Raw genomic sequence first — 19,342 nt, 5'->3', positions numbered from 1 at the left:
AAAAGTTAGTTTATGGATAAAAAGCTGGTGTGCTCCATTAATTCCTGATACACAATTCAATACCCTTAAGTTCACCAATATCATTATATATTCTGTACAATTAAGAAATTTACTTTAGGCACATGACCAATATGTACTCCAACAGTATCCATGCCAAATGGCGCGGTGGCTCATGCCTGTAATCTCAGCACTTTGGGAGGCCGAGGCAGGTGGATAACCTGAGGTGGGGCGTTCAAGACCAGCCTGACCAACATGGAGAAACCCCGTCTCTACCAAAAATACAAAATTAGCCGGGCATGGTGGCCGATGCCACTTCAACATAGTGTGAAGCAATGCAAGCATGTATGTGAAATTTGGCTCCACACGAATTCCAGCTTCACGCTTACCTATATTTAAAAAAATAATTTTCAAACTGCTGATACTGTTTTTTGTTTTTTTTTTTTGAGACGGAGTTTCACTCTTGTTGGCCAGGCTGGAGTGCAATGGCACGATCTTGGCTCACCACAACCTCTGCCTCCCGGGTGCAAGTGATTCCCCTGCCTTAGCCTCCCGAGTAGCTGGGATTACAGGTATGCACCACCATGCCCGGCTAATTTTGTATTTTTGGTAGAGACGGGATTTCTCCATGTTGGTCAGGCTGGTCTTGAACTCCCGACCTCAGGCAATCTACCCGCCTCGGCCTCCCAAAGGGCTGAGATTAAAGGCATGAGCCACCGCTCCAGGCTGCTGATACATTTGTATAATACTTCTTATTTTACTTTAATCAAGACTAAGAACTTTAACTATGAGAATGTTCATTAGCCAAATGTCTCCAATTCTCTCAGGTTTTAAAGAATATTTTATCATTTAAACTTTTCCACAACTTTCTTCCCTACTTATAATGATTCCTTACTACATTGTTTCATAAATAATCTTTTCAAAACTGTAATTTGAACAAAATTTAGATAACTTCTGAATTAGACAAAATTATTATTTTTCCACTAATAACGTAACCCTTTCTGGCCCATTTTGTATACAAAATTACTTGTTAACTAAAATTTTTATCCTTAGTAACGTAAAATGTCAGTGAAACCCTAAATAGCAATAAATTCTGAACTATCAGATATAGGCATTTGTAGATAAGAACAATTCCACAATTTTAGAAACATGTTTCCCCGTATCACAACCCTGTCTTAATTGGAAATGACCCAGATATTAAATGAGCATCAAAAATAACTTTAAGATTTTAATTTACACAAAAATTTATCTAAAACATTTACCTCATTCACCGTACTTATTTTTCCTTTTAATAAGGGAGACATGAGACATCAATCAACATATGTAAAACAAACAAGACAGGACAACTGGAGAGGAGGCAGCTTGGGAGATTTTAGATCACAGGTGGGAGACAAAGAGTTGCATCCTTTGAGTTTGTGATTACCTTTTCCAAAGGAAGCAATCAGATATGCATTTATCTCAGTGAGACTTTGAATGGAATGGGAGGCAGGCTAACCCCAAGCCCCCAGCTTGAATTAACACTGACATTTTAAAATATCCAGCAAAGACAGTGGGAGGCCAAGGCCACAGATCACCTGAGGTCGCGAGTTCCAGACCAGCCTGGCCAGCATGGTGAAACCCCATCTCTACTAAAAATACAAAAATAACTGAGCGTGGTAGCAGGCACCTGTAATCCTAGCTACTTGGGAGGATGAGACAGGAGAATTGCTTGAACCTGGGAGGCAGAGGTTGCAGTGAGCCGAGATCGCACCATTGCATTGCAGCCTGGGCAATAGAGAATGCCATCTCAATAAATAAATAAATAAATAAATAAATAAAATATCTGGCAACGACAAACATAAAATTCAGACAAAATGTATGTTGACAATTCTGAAGGCATTTCTATTTTTATTCCACCAATATACTTTTTATAATTTTTATTTCACCTTTAATGATTATCCAAGACCCCAGTATAACAATTAACCCAGTGGCCGAGCACGGTGGCTCACGCCTGTAATCCCAGCACTTTGGGAGGCCGAGGCGGGTGGATCATGAGGTCAGGAGTTCAAGACCAGCCTGGCCAAGATGGTGAAACCCCATCTCTACTGAAAATACAAAAAATTAGCTGGGCTTGGTGGCAGGTGCCTGTAATCCCAGCTACTCAAGAGGCTGAGGCCAGAGAATTGCTTGAACCTGGGAGGCGGAGATTGCAGTGAGCTGAGATCGTGCCACTGCACTCTAGCCTGGGTGACAGAGTGAGACTCCCTCTCAAAAAAAGGAAAAAAAAAACCAAACCAATTAACCCAGCAGATTTTGTTCACATGAATGGCCAGAGTACAACCCTTTAAATATTTGAATTGAGAAAAAGGCTTTCAGATTTTAAGTTCTGAGGGTTTTTTCTGCTTGATCTAGTCTATCATTGAAGTTTTTGAGTGTACTTTGTATTTCATCCTATGATTTCTTCAGTTCCACATTTGCTGTGTGCCCTGGAAAACTCTGTATCTGGTTGGTAATTACCTTAACCATATCCAGAATTGCTTCTGTCATTTCGCTCCTTTCTTTTTCAGAAGTCTCTTGTATCCCCTAATCTTGGTTAAAATCAGTATGCACAATTATCTATCTGACATTTCTTGAATTTTTTTTGGATAGGGATCTGTTGCTGGAGAATTACTGGGTTCCTTTGGAAGCATCCCATTTCCTTGCTTTTGATGTTTCTGGCATCCTTCCCTTGAGATCTGCACATCCTGTGTAAATTGCTTCTTTCAAGTTTGTGAATTCGCTTTGTAGGGGAGGACTTCCTCCTTTTCCCCTCACGTGGGAGCTGCAGGCTCCAATAGCTTGCAACTTTAGCCATGAGATAGCAATACAAGCTTGCCAGTTTTACTTTGCCCCAACAGATAATCCAATGAAGGCTGTGAACCAAAATTTCGGGTAAGCAGTCTCCATGGCAGTTTGATTTTTAAAGTCTAAACCTCCCCAGACTCCAATAAGGATCACTGGGGCCAAACTAACAAAGGAAGGCGTCACACGTTAACCAGGCCCCCTACTTAGAACCACAGCACAAAAGCCCGGTTACATGCAACACCATCCTACTTTCCCATTAGACAATAAACTTCAGATTCTAAACAATTTTGGGGCCAAGGAACATTACAACTGAGAGAAAATTCCAAGGAGGGCTTAATACTAGACCTTAGAACCTCTGCAGAAAGCATCCTCTTTGGAGAATTTGAGGCCCGGAGAATCTTCCAGAGCATCCTCCTGTGGGGTCCAAACTTAGAGTTCCAGACGTCTCTGGTGTTACTTAGGTGGGCACCAGTGCCACTTTATATGCGTTCCCTCCAGAGTCTTCTATGAACTTTATAAGAATAGCCATGAACTGTATAACTGGATGCCGGGTGAGCCTTTTTGTTCCTTAGCCAGTAGAGTACAGTAAGGAAAGAATTTAGCATAACTCAGTTCTAAAAAGTGCTAATATTTTAAAATCTATTATTATTTCCAAGAATAATTAATTATTATATTTGAAAAGTACTCAATTTGTAAGTGAAGATAACTTGTTTTAATAGTTATACTACAGGATAATTTGAACATTATTATCCTGTATAATTATGATGTTGATGATTATTATTGTCAACAGATGATAATACATGGCCCAGACATTTTAAATTACTTCGTCTCACTATGTTTGACCTACCATATATTTTTCGAATTATAATTTCTTGAAGTTCTTCTAGAGTAAAATCCAAAAATCTCAAGCCCTCAAAATTATATATTGATATGGATTCATGCAGATATTATAAGGTGTCCTAAAGATTTTGTACAAAATTACAAACAGTCTGCATTGAATTATATTGAAAGTAAAATGTGTGTGGGACTGTGTATCTGCATCATATCTGTCTGTATGTATATACAGTTTTTAAATGACATATATATATATTTTTTAGACAGGCTCTCACCCTATCACCCAGACTGGAGTACAGTGGCATGATCGTGGCTCACTGCATCATCGACCTCCCTGGGCTGACGTACTCCTCCCAACTCAGACTTCCAAGTAACTTGAACTACAGGTACACACCACCGTGCCTGGCTATTTTTTGTAGAGCCAGGGTCTCACTACATTGCCTGGGCTGGTCTCAAACTCTTGGGCTCAAGTGATCCACCTGCCTCAGTCTCCCAAAGTGCTGGGATTACAGTTGTGAGCCACCGCACCAGGCCAATGCCATATATTTTTATTTCATTTTTTATTTTTTTTTTTGAGACAGTCTCACTCTGTCGCCCAGGCTGGAGTGCAGTGTTGCTGTCTCGGCTCACTGCAACCTCCGCCTCCCAGGATCAAGCAATTCTCCTGCCTCTGCCTCCCAAGTAGCTGGGACCACAGGTGCCTGCCACCACGCCCAGCTAATTTTTGAATTTTTAGTAAAGACAGGGTTTCACTATGTTGGCCAGGCTGGTCTTGAACTCTTGACCTCGTGTGATCTGCCTGCCTCGGCCTCCCAAAGTGCTGGGATTACAGTTGTGAGCCATCATGCCTGGCCTAATGCCATATATTTTAAATCATGGTCAGTGTTATAGTGAGTACGTGTTTGAATATGATAGTATTGGCCAACAAATTTATATCATTAATTCATATTTATATTAAGACAGACATTAATGAAACATTGTAGCTGCATGTGAGTGGTGTGAATACTTCCATCTTAAAGTTTTCTTAGGTTACACATCTAGGTGACTGAATGTGAGAGATGCCTATCTCAACTATCATTTATTGAATTTTGTTATATTTCTTTTGAGATTTTAAAGATAAAATTTAAGGTAAGAATTAGGGATAAAAATTTGAGAAGAATTAAAAACTAATTCGGAGGTATAAGTATGTATAATATATATTTATATTATATGTAATATGTATTTATATATGTGTTCATGTATGTATAGGTAGATTTTTAGATTTTCATTTTGTTGCACAGGCTGGAGTGCAGTGGCACAGTCCTGGCTCACTGCAACCTCTGCCTCCCGGGATCAAGCAATTCTTGTGCCTCAGCCTCCCGCGTAGCTGGGATTACAGGCGCCCGCACCACTCCTGGCTGGTTTTTTTTTTTGTATTTTAGTAGAGACGGCATCTCACCATGTTGCCCAGGCTGGTCTTGAGCTCCTGAGCTCAGGCAATCCGCCCATCTCGGCCTCCCAAAGTGCTAGGATTACAGGCGTGAGTCACTGTACTTGGCCAAGAACTTACTTCTTAACAACTCGTTCAATCAAGTAATTCTTTGCAAATATTTTATTGTTTAAAATCCAGATATTGCAAATTTTTTTATAACAATGTCAAAAACTGTTCAAGAATCACTTGTGAAAATGTTCACTCTAAAACATGACGTATAGCTAAATCCAATTTAAATGTAAATTTATTGTGGTGTTTGCATATATATATGTAGAACTTTTATTGAAAGTGGGACAAAATATGGAAAAAGTTATCAGTATTAATTAATACAAAGTTTTATGACATTGCTTTTCTTTTGATCAGCACATAGTTTCTTTTTACTTCTTTGCAAATTCCACGTATTTTCTACTAATGAGAAAATATAGGATTGAATCCTAACGGAAAAACAATAAGACACATACACAGCAGGACACGGTCGTAAGCCATTGCCATTTCGTGACACTGGAAAATATTTCTGTACCAATATTAAATAACGAAACCATGAGACAAAATCCTGCGATCCATCTGATTAGCATTTATAGTCATTCCTGTATTTGTGTACATTCAAGAAGGGTTGTGTGTGTCAGTCAAGTTTAAGAGTTACCTGGACCCTTATCTTAGAGCTCCACTAATTAGCAATAGTGGCCTTCCCCTCAACACGTAAGACCTAATGTCTAGGTGAGATCATAGAGGAGAACTCCCAGGGAACCTGGGTAGAGAGTTTCATGCGCGTCCTTGTGAAGAGACCACCAAACAGGCTTTGTGTGAGCAACATGGCTGTTTATTTCACCTGGGTGCAGGCGGGCTGAGTCCGAAAAGAGAGTGAGGGAGGGAGATAAGGGTGGGGCCGTTTTATAGGATTTGGGTAGATAAAGGAAAATTACAGTCAAAGGGGAGTTGTTCTCTGGCGGGCAGAGTGGGGGTCACAAGGTGCTCCAAAGATGCTCAGTAGGGGAGCTTTTTGAGACAGGATGAGCCAGTAAAAGGAATTTCACAAGACAATGTCATCAGTTAAGGCAGGAACAGGCCATTTTCACTTCTTTTGTGGTGGACTGTCATCAGTTAAGGCAGGAAATGGCCATCTGGATGTGTACGTGCAGGTCACAGGGGATATGATGGGTTAGCTTGGGCTCAGAGGCCTGACAGAGAGTCAGGACAAGAACCACATGGCCTGGTGCTTAGCTTTGCTCTTCTCCAAGACCTTAGGGGTAAACATTTGTTGTTGCTTTTCTGTTTGTTTCCGTAGGCATGGATCCCTGAGGTCTGTCCCCAATATTACAAGACAATTTGATATCATAATAAAACCCTTCAGATATGATGCTGAGTGAAAAAGCAGAAAGGGAAAGACTTGGTTGTGCGGATACTGAGTTCTTTTTCTTTTCTTTTCTTTTTTTCTTTCTTTTTCTTTTCTTTTTTTTGAGACTGACTCTCATTCTGTCACCCAGGCTGGAGTGCACTGGAGCAATCTTGGCTGGTCAATACTGAGTTCTTGAAAAGAGGAGATGCTTGATGAGGGTGAGTGGATTAGATCTCAGTTTAATATCCGATGGGGCCAGACGCGGTGGCTCACACCTGTAATCCCAGAATTTTGGGAGGCAGAAAGTGGGTGGATCACCTGAGGTCAGGAGTTCGCGACCATCCTGGTCAACATGGTGAAACCCGTCTCTACTAAAAATACAAAAACTAGCCGGGCATGGTGGTGCGTCCCTGTAATCCCAGCTACTTGGGAGGCTGAGGCAGGAGAATTACTTGAATTTGGGCGGCGGAGGTTTCCGTGAGCCAAGACTGAGCCACTGCACTTCAGCCTGGGCAACAAGCGCGAAACTCCGTCTGAAAAAACAAAAACAAAAACAAAAAAAAACAATGGAAGCCAAAAGCAAAATGCCAAGAGTGGAATACATTTATGCAAGTTGAGCAAAATGTTAGATAGTTTTAGTTTCTGGTGTTTTTGTCCCTTCATGGCATTTTTTTCAAATGTGATGGGCGGGAGAGGAGCGCCTAGAGCTATTTGGCTTTTCTGGGGCAATACTGCCATCGTGCGGAAGTAGTTTCATAGCATCCAAAGCCGTGAGCATTTCCTCCACGTAAACCCTAGCCGTCGCGGAAGGAAAAGCCAGTGGAGGCTGAACAGGCCCAAGACACAAGTTGGCGTTCCTACCCTTTTCTCTGAGGCCTGGCAGAATCAATGGACAAATGCAAAGTCTTAGTGAAGTATCTGGTGAGTGAGGGACCAGGACTGAGCCAGCTGCTTCCAGGAAGCAAGAATGTAATGGAAAGCCTAAGCAATTATCTAAGCCCACAAGCCAGGATTATCTGTGACTTTATAAGTTCATGGGAAAGTCTTTTCTCATACTAGGACACTGATGGTAATCTCAGTTCTCTCAAGGAGGGCAGATAGGTGGCTCTTTTCCGTTGGACATTCCCTGAGAACGATGGCATTGTTTAGTTCTGAGCAAACCAGTATTTATCTCATTCTAGCGAGCGTTCTGTGTACCAGCTTCAAAGCTAGTTCTTCATGAAGATATCCGCCCTTAGGTGTAGAGACCTCCAGATACTCCATGACTCATAATTGAAAAATCAACAAGGGTGGCTAAAATTGTATGGGTGACTTGTTCCCCATGACATTCTTTTTCATTGTTTGTTATCTCAGTATCTGAATCTTTTAAAAAAGGATGTAATGTTAATCTGGTACTGTAGTGTGACCTTCCAGTACTTCAAGAGCTTCTTCAGGTAGGACTTCTCCTGGCCTCTGAAGATTCAGGCAGGCATTCCAGGGTAAGGGTCCTGGCTTTTGTGACATCCTTGACTGTACCTAGCTCTCCCTCAAGCTGGTTACAGTTGAGTTGATTGATGGTCTGTAGACATAGATGCTATTGGCATTCAGGAATGTTTTAAAGATTCGGCCAGGCCCGGTGGCTCATGCCTGTAATCCTAGCAGTTTGGGAGGCTGAGGCAGGTGGATTGCTTGAGCTCAGGAGTTTGAGACCAGCTTGGGTAACATGGTGAAGCTCTGTCTCTATAAAAATCCCCACAAAATTAGCTGGGCAGAGTAGTTCCTGCCTATAGTCCCAGCTACTTAGGAGGCTAAGCTGGGGGGATTGCTTGAGCCCCGGAGGTCGAGGTTGCAGTGAGCAACAGTGCACTTCTTCCTGGGAGACAAAGTGAAACCCTGTCTCAAAACAAAACAAAACAAAACAAAACAAAAAAGAAGTGTCTTAACGACCCTCTGGGAAGCATTTCTCAATGACCCCCATTCCTGGAAATGACAAAATGACATCTAAACTCTCCACGCTATTTCACCTAACGTAGACTTAGATATCTGCTAGATCAAGGGTCTCCAGTTCCTGGGCCACGGACCTGTACTGTTCTGTGGTCACTTAGGAACTGGGCTGCATAGCAGGAGGTGAGCGTGGAGCAGGCAAAGTTTCACTGGTATTTAAAGCCACTCCCCATGGTTTGCATTACCGCCTGAGTTCCACCTCTTGTCAGCATTGGCAACATTAGAGTCTCATAGGAGCATGAATCCTATTGTGAACTGTTCATGCAAGGATCTAGGTTGGGCTATCCTTATGAAATCTAATGCCTGATGATCTGTCACTGTCTCTCATGACCCCCAGATGGGATCATCTAGTTGCAGGAAAACAAGGCTCAGGGTGCCTACTGATTCTACATTACGGTGAGTTGTATAATTATTTCATTATATATTACAGTGTAATAACAATAGAAATAAAGTGCATGATTAATGTAGTGAGCTTGAATCTTCCTGAAACCATCCCCAACCTTGGACCGTGCAAAATTTATCTTCCACAAAACCAATCCCTGATGCTAAAAAGGTTGGGGACTGCTAAACTACCTCCTGGAGAAATAGCTTGGTCTGACCATTTTTGTGGAGAGAGCAGCCCTACATATGAGACAGTGTCCCATATCTGAAACAGTTATAGTAGGTCGCTAGTCAGATATGAGCAGGGCAGGAGAGGGCTCTCGCTGACCCACCGGGAATGTCAGCTGACCATCAGGCGGTAGTCAAACAGTTGTCACACTGCCTCTCTAAAATAATAATGTTTTAAGTTAGGTAGAAAAATCTGAAGGTTTGAACACTTATGGAAGGCTTGTGACAAATTAATTGTAAATGAAATTCTGTGTGTGAACATATTAGCTAAAGTTAAAGGGGTACTATTCAATTTTTCCATAAATTAAACATTGGAATAAAAGTACAACAGAGTTGGCCGGGCGCGGTGGCTCACACCTGTAATCCTAGCACTTTGGGAGACCGAGGCGGGTGGATCATGAGGTCAGGGGTTCGAGACCAGCCTGACCAACATGGTGAAACCCCATCTCTATTAAAAATACAAAAATTAGCTGGGCGTGATGGCGGGTGCCTGTAATCCCACCTACTCAGGAGGCTGAGGCAGGAGAATTGCTTGAACCTGGGAAGCGGAGGTTGCAGTGAGCCGAGATAGTGCCATTACACTCCAGCCTGGGCGACAGAGCGAGACTCCGTCTCAAAAAAAAAAAAAAAAGTACAACAGAGTTTTCTTACAGCACTAATTTGCTCTTTAACAAAAATTGGCAAAGAATTATAAAAGATTTATAAGAATTTTACCTTATGGTCAGACATTAAAATTGGATAGATTTGTCCATAAGGTTTTATTAAGATTTGGGTTTGACATCAATAGTGCACTAATACAATGGTGAAATTTGGCTTTCTCTCTTGAACAAGATTTTCATGTAATATTAAGAAATAATGAAAGATTTTTGTTTGCCTTTTGAATAAACTGTAGGAAGAAGAAGGGAAAGAAAAAAAGACAGATTGTTTGGAGAGCTAAGTCTCCCTCTTAATGAGTAAAGGTTTTTTCCGTTTCAAAACATTTTGAGTTATTGTTTTGGCTAATTAAATGACTTATGGTGACCTGGGATTTGATTTTATAATATCAAGTGTTTTAAACCATAGATATTTGACAAAACTTCCAAAATTAAATTATAAATTATGTTTTTTTCTGACATAATTACTATTTTAGATATTAAGTCCTCTGAAGTCCAAAAATGATATATTTGGCCTATTTGGTATAAAAATCATACAGTAAGCACTGTCAACTATGAAATGGTGTTTGGCTTTCTTTGGGTTGTATTTGTATAAATATGTTAGCGGTTGAAGTTATCTGTGCTACCAGTGTTGAATCCAAACAGGTCTGGAGCAACCTTGATTCCTGCCTTCTCAGAAGAAAGAATCCGACTGAGGGGCATAAGGCAGAAGACGAGACCAAGGAAAGTTTTAGAGCAGGAGTGATGTTTATTCAAAAGCTTTAGAGCAGAAATGAAAAGAAAGTAAAGTACACTTGGAAGAGGGCCAAGCAGACATCTTGGTCAAGTGCTCCGTTTGACCTTGGACCTAGGATTTTATATGGTGGCCTACTTCCAGCATCTTGTGTCCCTTTTCTTTTGATTCTTCCATTGTGACAGGCTGCCTGCATGCGCAGTGTATTTACTGAAGCTGTACACATGCTCAGGTGAGGCATTCTTCCCTTTACCGTGCAATATCCCTGGAAGGCCATATACCAGTTAAATTCCACCATTTTGCCTCTTAATGTGAAGCCCACTTGACCAATTCCTGAGATCTTATTGGAAGCTGCCGATTACCAATTTCAGGTGTTTTTATCTATTGGGAAACTGCTTCTTGGTGCAGGGTGCACCCAGTTATTATTTTAGAGAGGCAGTGTGACAACTGCTTGACCATCACCTGACGGTCGCCTGACATTCCTGGTGGGTGGGGAGAGCCTCACCTGCTCTGCTTATACCTGACTAGCTACTTAGAGTAACAATGCTAGAAAAGTTGCTGGTCTCAGACCTAGAATTCCTTAGGCTAAAGAATTGTTTATTCATTCCTTGCTAACTATCTTTAATAGAGGCTGTCTGCCTAGGCAGTGGATAGAAGCCTGGCAAGGAAATCACACCTAGCTGAATGCCAGTGGTGGTGACAAGGAGGTTGATTTGTTTCTTCTGCAAGGGAGGATAGTGTAGAGGGGCAATGAGCCTATCATTCCCATTTAGGTTGGATACATGTCATTCATCTGCACCAGGTAATCCCTTTGGTCCTCACAAAATCTCAATTGCATTCTATGTCCTCATAAGCAGCCATTCCCTATGTCTGATTTAGTGAGAAAAGTAAATTATTGAACCTTGAGGATTAAACCCTTCCACACGGTAAGAGAAATGACAAAGTATATTTTACTCTACTTCTAAAATGTGATAACCTTAAACCAAATATATAATCATGTATGTGTTCTAGAGAGCCATTATGCACATTGTGATGTATCTTTAAAAATTCAAACAAAAAATAGTGTCTACTTTTCTAAAGCAATGTTTTCGAGGGCATAGTTTTAAGATTTACCTTTGTTTATAATGAAGGCTTAAGATGTTGACATATAAGACAGTATTGATGACATTCAGATTAATTCATGCTCCTCAAACCTTTGTTAACATACATACTTGGTCTGATTCAATCCACAATGTACAATGTAATCCAGTTTTTTTGTTTTGTTTTGTTTTGTTTTTGAGACAAAGTTTCCCTCTGTCGCCCAGGCTGGAGTGCAGTGGCAGGATCTTGGCTCACTGCAACCTCTGCCTCCTAAGTTCAAGTGATTCTCCTGCCCCAGCCTCCTGAGTAGCTGGGATTACAGGTGCCTGCTAAGTTTTGTATTTTTAGTAGAGATGAAGATTCACTATGCTGGCCAGGTTGATCACGAACTCCTGACCTCAGGCGATCCGCCCACCTTGGCCCAAAGTGTTGGGATTACAGGTGTGAGCCACAGTGCCCAGCCTATAATCCAGCTTTAATACAGATTTATTTTTTACATGAAATCAAGAATGTATATATATATTGAAAGATATACACAGAAATGATCCAAAAGTTTAGCTGCCTTGACACGTTGTATGGTAGTGTTTTTCTTCTTTAGTAGTATGTGGATTTTTCCGAATCTTTGGCAGGCATTATTTTTTAATTATTAGTGGGAGAATACTGTAAACATTATACCTAAAAGACAAATTATAAAATGCAGACAGACAGACAGACACACACACACATACACACACACACACACCATAAAGTCTCAGGAAATACCTGAAGAATATGTAATGGCATGGGAACGTGCTGTTTTGATGTTAGATGATGAGACCCTGAGATGAAACACTGAGTAACCTGGACAGGAATTGAACATATGTTCTATGAGTATCATGGCATGTGGAACATATTTGACATGCAGTAATGACAGCTATCTGGTCCCTTCTCTGTGGTTCATGCCACATTGTTGCCTACAATGCAACACATGAGCTACAACATGAAGAACTCCCTGGTTGTCTGGGAGGGGAGCCAGAATAGAGACCACCAGGATTTGTAAATTGTTTGCCAGCGAAAATCTCTAAGCTTCTAGCAACTTTGTCCTTTTGTGCCCTCATCCATTGAATTTATCCCCTGAAGGAGACAGTTTGATGCCTTGGAAAGTACTGGACATATAATTCTGTGAAGTAAATCATACCCATATAGACTAGATCAAGAAGATATTTAATTTCTGAAAGAATAAGATTCTTGACGAGGGTGCGTGGTTTAGAGTTTGGTTTGATTTCAAATGGAAGACAAAAGCAAGGCCAGATGGGGTGGCTCACGTCTGTAATCACAGCACTTTGGGAGGCCGAGGCGGGCAGATCACCTGAGGTCAGGAGTTCGTGATCAACCTGGCTAACGTGGTGAAACCTCGTCTCTACTAAAAATACAAAAATTAGCTCGACTTGGGTGCGGTGCCTGTAATCACAGCTACTTGGGAGGCTGAGGCAGGAGGATCGTTTGAACCCGGGAGGCGGAGGTTGCAGTGAGATGGGATCGCGCCACTGCACTCCAGCCTGGGCGACAGAGCGAGACTCCGTCTCAAAAGAAAAAGAAAAACACAAAAACAAAAAAGAAAAAACAAAAGCAAAAGTGCAGCAGTAAGACCAGGTGGCCCCAAACAAAGCAAAATGCAAGGCACCCATGTTTGGTGGCGCCTTTGTCTATGGGTGGCGTTTTTTCACACAAGAAGGGCGGGAGTAGAGTGCTCCAAGGTAAGGTTTCTCGGCATATCTGGAGCTCTACTGCCATCGTGAGGATACTGCCATCGTGAGGCTATCGTTTAACGAAACCCTACGCCATTAAAGAGTTCTAGTGAGGACTACCTGTTGGGGCAGGTGTGGTCTGGTAAAAGGTGGAAGAGGGTTCGCCTCCATGCTGGGAGTCCTTGCTTAGTCTCGTTTGAGGCTTTAAAAGAGACCTGGACATTGGCGGTACCTTGGTATAGAACCTGGAGAGTGAAAGTTCTAATAGCAAATCCTGTAAACCTCCCCTGGAAGAACGTTGTTCATTGTGCGTGGATACTGATGCCACAAGAGATCCAAAGACCCGTAGCAAGATAATACCATGTGAAAACCTGCTGACTTTTGCTCCAAGGGGCAGGAACAGGAGAACAGGAGACAGATGCCCACAAGAGCCTGCATTTGTCTTTGAGCGGGTTCCTGCAGTCCTGCCCAGACGAGGAACCGAGGCCCCGCCCCACGACTTCCTGTGCCAGGACCGCCTGGCAGGGGCTGGTTCATTCTAAGTCCTCACACTCCAGGTTCTACACCAAGATACCGCCAATGTCCAGGTCTATCTTAAGGTTTTAGAGGAGAAGGCAAGAAGACCTAGCTTGGAGCCCCATGCCTCTTCCACCTCCCTACAGAGCAGAACTTCCCCAACAGAGAGAAAAATACTATTCTCTAGAATTCGAGAACAGTGTAATGGCGTAGGGTTTCATGAAACTTCATCCTCACGATGGCAGTAGTGCTCCAGATATACCAAGAAGCCGTGTCTAGGTCACTCTTCTCCCGCCCCTCGTGTCTGAAAAAACTCCGGCAAACATGGTTGCCTTATGTTTTGTCCAGTTTGGGGGCAACCTGGTCTTACTACTCAACTTTCGCTTTTGTTTTCCATCTGAAATCAAACTGAGACCTAAAACCACCCACCCTCATCAGGAATATTGTTATTTCAGAAATTAAATTGACATCTGACCTTGTCTATAGAGTTCTGCTTTCATTATGTGCAATCTGTGCAGTTCTGCTCAACATTCTATATCCAGTACTTTCCCATAGTATCAGATTTTCTACCTGAAAGGATAAGTGTGAAGTATCCAAGCTTAAGAGAGAGAATAAAATGCTGGAAGTTCAAGACTTAGAGAAAGGCTTCTCTAGCCACCCTATTTTCCTTTGAGACTCTCAAGATATTCTGCGTTTATTTTCAGTCCTACACTAATACTTGTTTGGGAGTTACTCCTGTTCCAGGAACGAAGCCCGGCCCGCTGCATTTTCTAGAGGCCTAGTACGGAAAAGCAGGCAAACTAGGAAACACAGGAATTTATTGCTGTAACTGGATACAGGAAGAAAGCTGGAGATAATTCCACCAGACCAACTCAAAATGTTACAATTTTCTTAGTGCTTATATAGGTTGGGGTTATGTGCCTACTGCGGTATAGCATTCGCCTATGTCTATTGGTAACTAAATTTGCTTCAACTAGAATGTCAGAGGCAAAAAAAATGCTTGCTAAGTCCAATTAAAAGGGCTACAGTACCTTCAAAGCCTGTCTACGGTGGTACTGGAATGATTATTTCTATCTTATCTCCTTTACAGCTTGGTCCGGAGAGCTGCCTTGGACTCTCCAATGAATTCAAACAGCTGCCTCTGTTACCTTGACTCGTCTCAGATTTCGTTGGCCCGAGATGGGTCCTGGCACTAGGAATGTAAGACTGTCTCCATTCTTTTGGCTTGTTCCAGAGAAGCCCATGCAAGGTTCCTACTGACCATATGTTTCTTTCTTTTCTTTTGTTTTTTTGAGACGGAGTTTCGCTCTTGTTGCCCAGGCTGGAGTGCAATGGCGCGATCTCGGCTCACTGCAACCTCCGCCTCCCGGACTCAAGAGATTCTCCTGCCTCAGCCTCCCGAGTAGCTGGGATTACAGGCATGCGCCACCACGCCCGGCTAATTTTGTATTTCTAGTAGAGTTAGGGTTTCTCCATGTTGGTCAGGCTGGTCTCGAACTCCCGACCTCAGGTGATCTACCCTCCTTGGCCTCCCAAAGTGCTGGGATTACAGGCCTGAGCCACCGCGCCCGGCCTTGACCATATGTTTCATTTCTAGCTTTGATGTCTGGGCATCGATTTCCCTCGGTTAAACTATTTGCTCAATGTTAAGGCCACTCTGTAGAAATTTGTCTGTGTAACTGAGGTGCTATGCAGGCCTGCCTGTGTGACTGTCATGCAGGCCTGTCTGTGTGATTGTCAGGGAGAATTGGTCTGCCACAATCCTTTTCTAAGCATAGCCAATAGAGGTAGTTAGGGATAATTTGTATATTACAGAAATTGCCTTACAGAGAGTAACACATTTCTATACTCTCCTTCCATAACAGACACTTAAAAAAAAAAAAAAGTAATGTATGCTTGCTGTGGACCTCATTTAAGATTGCAACAGAAGCACTTTTCAATACTGTTAAACAGCTTTTTACTTTCCATATTTTAAGCTTTTTAGTTTATTATTTTCTTAATTTTCTATTTTTAATTTTTTGATATATTATATTTGTATATATTTAAGGGTACATGTGAAATTTTGTTACATGCATACAATGTGTAATGATCAATTCATGATATTTAAGTTAACTATCAACAAAGTATTTATCATTTCTATGTGTTGGGTACATTTCAAGTCCTTTCTTCCAGCTATTTTAAAACTACAGAAAATTGTTAATTATAGTCACCTTATTCTTCTATCAAAGTTTAGAGCTTATTTTTTCTAACTGTATGTTTCTACTCATTAACCAACTCTCTTCAGCCCCACTGCCCTCCCGCAAATACACCCTTCCCTGTCTCTGGTATCTATCATTCCACGCTCCACCTCCATGCCAACAAGTATTTTAGCTCCTACAGATGAATGAGAGCTATATTTTCCTTTCTGTGCCTGGCTTATTTTACTTAACATAATGATCTTCAGTTCCATCCATGTTGCTGCAAATACAAGATTTCATTTTTTTAATGGCTGAAGAGTATTCCATTGTGTATATATAGACTGCATATTCTAGGTTTCCCAGTTTGTTAGTGTATAGTCGTTCATAATACTCTCTGATGATCTTTTGTATTTCTGTGGTATCAGTGGTAATCTCTCCTTTGCCATTTCTGATTTTGTTTATTTGGGTCTGTTCTTTTCTTGGTTAGTCTAGCTAGTGGTTTATCAGTTTCATATATGTGTGTGTGTGTATGTATATATATATATATATATATATATATATAAATATATATATAAAACTGTCACCCAGGCTGGAGTGCAGTGGTGTGATCTTGGCTCACTGCAACCTCCTCCTCCTGGGTTCAAGCGATTCTTGTGCCTCAGCCTCCCTAGTAGCTGAGTTTACAGGCGTGCGCCACCATGCCCGGCTACTTTTTCTATTTCTAGTAGAGATAGGATTTCACCATTTTGGCCAAGCTGGTCTCGAACTCCTGACCTCAAGTGATTCACCCGTCTCGGCCTCCCGAAGTGCTGGGATTACAGGAGTGAGCCATCGCGCCTGGCAGTTTTGTTTATATTTTCAAAGAACCAATTTTTCATTTTGTTGATCCTTTGTGTTGGTTTTTAATCTCCATTTTGTTTAGTTCTGCTTTGATCTGTATTATTTATTGATCCACGTTACCATGGTTTTTTTTTTAGTAGAAAATACCTTTTATTTATACATGGATTCAGAAAATAAGGAAATACTCTCAAAAAGAAAAACACTGATATAAATGGACCATGCCATAATAAGCACTGATTAAATTTAATACTTCTGATTCTCTTGTTTTATGCATAAATCAGTCTTTAGATTCCTGTAAAAGACATAAAGAACTGAATTATTCAATCAATAAACACAATTTACGTATTAAATATAACACTTTACGTCTCACAATTAGAGAACAAGTTTTTTTTTTTTGAGATGGACTTCTGGCTCTGTCGCCCAGGCTGGAGTGTAGTGGTCTGATCTTGGCTCACCGCAACCTCCAACCTCCCAGGTTCAAGTGATTCTCCTGCCTCAGCCTCCCGAGTAGGTGAGATTACAGGTGCCTGCCACCACGCCGGCCTATTTTTGTATTTTTTAGTAGAGACGGGGTTTTGCCATGTTGCAGGCTAGTCTCGAACTCCTGACCCCAAGTGATCCGCCCACCTTGGCCTCCTAAAGTGCTGGGATTACAGGTGTGAGCCACCGCGCCCAGCAAGAATGAGAATTTTTCATAGGTTTATCAGTCTTTTGGCACAAAATCATTTAATATATTAAAATAGTAGGCATTTAGCCATCCATATCATTTGTCTGTTCAATAAATTTGGAAGTAAAGAAATGTTACCAAAATCTTGTCTAATCTGAAATTAATAAACATGTTTAAGATTTTTTTTTACTCAAATAGGAAATAAAAAGGGAACTTACATAATATCCAGAGAATAATTAAAGGCAAAATACATCAAATCAAATCCTATTATGCCTGCAGATGCTTTTCTCAGAGGAACGCCTTTATCCATTAATGACTTTATTAAAATGTTTATTTATTTATTATCATAAGCTCAACCAAGTGTTACATAAAACAGTTTTGAAAATTAAGGTAATAAGACCGAAAAGAATGAACTAATCTTACCAAATGTTAATAAACAAATAATTAATCCAAGCAAGTGAGAAGAATTGAGTCAATCATTTTGAAAGTGAAATCACAGGAATAGAAAGCCAAAGATTAATAATCAATGAATTTTAAACAGATTCTTTGAAATTATCAATAAAATATATCAGCCTTATTTTAGTCCATTCAGGCTGCTGTAGCAAAATACCCTAACTAGGTAATTTATAATCTTTTATAAATAATAAAACTTATTGCTCACAGTTCTGGTGTCTGGGAAGTCCAAGATCAAGGCCCCAGCACATTGATTGTCTGTTGAAGGCTCACTCTCTGCTTCAAAGATGGCACCTTCTATCTATGTGCTCACATGGCAGAAGAGGTGACAAGCTCTCTCACGTCTGTTTTATTAGGGAACTAATCTCATTCAGTATGACTGACCCTCCATTATCTAATCAGCTTCCAAAGGCTACATCTCTTAATAATGTCACCTTGGGGGTTAGGTTTCAACATATAAATTTTGGGGGATACAGACTTTTAGAACATACCTTCCCACCCTTGGGCCCCCCAAATTTGTCTTTCCCACATGCAAAATATATTCATCCTATGCTAATAGCCCCCAAATTCTTTTTTTTTTTTTTTTTCCTGAGACAGAGTCTCACTCTGTTACCCAGGCTGGAGTGCAGTGGTGCAATCTTGGCTCGCTGCAACCTCCACCTCCCAGGCTCAAGTGATTCTCCTGCCTCAGCCTCCTGAGTAGCTGGGACTACAGGCGTGTGCCACTATGCCCAGGTAATTTTTGTATTTTTAATATAGACGGGGTTTCAATTTGTTGGCCAGGCTGGTCTTGAACTCCTGACCTCGTGATCCACCCACCTTGGCTTCCCAAAGTGTTGGGATTACAGGCGTGAGCCACCGTGCCCGGCAATAGCCCCCAAATTCTTAACCTGTTTTTGCATCAACTCAAAAGTTTAAAGTTCAAAGTCTCATCTAAATATCATCTACATTAGATTTGGGTGAGACTCAAGATATCATTCATTCTGAGCCAAATTCCCCTTCTACTCTGAGCTTTTGAAGTTAAACAAGTTTTGTGTTTCCAAAATACAGTGGTGGGACAGGCATAAGTTAGAAATTCCCATTCCATAAGGGAGAGAGAAGAAAGGAAAAGGAGTAATATGTTTCAAGCAAGTCTAAAACCCAAGAGCACAAACAATATTAAAACTTAAGGCTGGAGAATAATCTTCTTTGACTCAGTGTTGTGCCTTTCACACACACTTGGATGAGGATTGGGCCCCCAAGGCTTTAAGTGGTCCCATTCCCAATGACTTTTCTGTGCATAGCCCGTGCCACAGTGCTCATGTGTTGGAGTCTTGTGTTTGTGGTTCTCCTAGGCTGGAGTTGCACACTGGTGGCTTTACCAATCTGAGGTCTCTGGGATGGCCCTGCCCTCATGGTTTTACCAGACTTTGCCTTTATGGTGGTCCCTCCATGGCTTTAATA

At 41.3% G+C, this 19,342-nt stretch overlaps 1 protein-coding gene across 3 annotated transcripts in view; it reads left to right on the top strand.

The window, feature by feature from the left end:
• Positions 1-19,342, top strand: part of LOC100938331 (MAPK regulated corepressor interacting protein 2-like) — a 136,009-nt gene that overhangs the window by 107,718 nt on the left and 8,949 nt on the right. Inside the window, exons 14-17 of one of the 3 annotated variants that reach the window (XR_010139054.1) lie at positions 1,294-1,380; positions 6,610-6,679; positions 8,782-11,841; positions 14,853-14,962. The gene's annotated coding sequence lies outside the window, so the exon portion shown is untranslated. Of the gene's footprint in view, positions 1-1,293; positions 1,381-6,609; positions 6,680-8,781; positions 11,842-14,852; positions 14,963-19,342 lie in introns of those variants that run through there. The other 2 variants (XM_063721405.1, XR_002913214.3) reach the window with 2 other exon arrangements.

Source organism: Pongo abelii, chromosome X (assembly GCF_028885655.2).
Source record: "Pongo abelii isolate AG06213 chromosome X, NHGRI_mPonAbe1-v2.0_pri, whole genome shotgun sequence".
Classification (NCBI taxonomy): domain Eukaryota; kingdom Metazoa; phylum Chordata; class Mammalia; order Primates; family Hominidae; genus Pongo; species Pongo abelii.
Note: the sequence above shows the minus strand (reverse complement) of the source record. Positions and strands in the feature narration are given on the sequence as shown.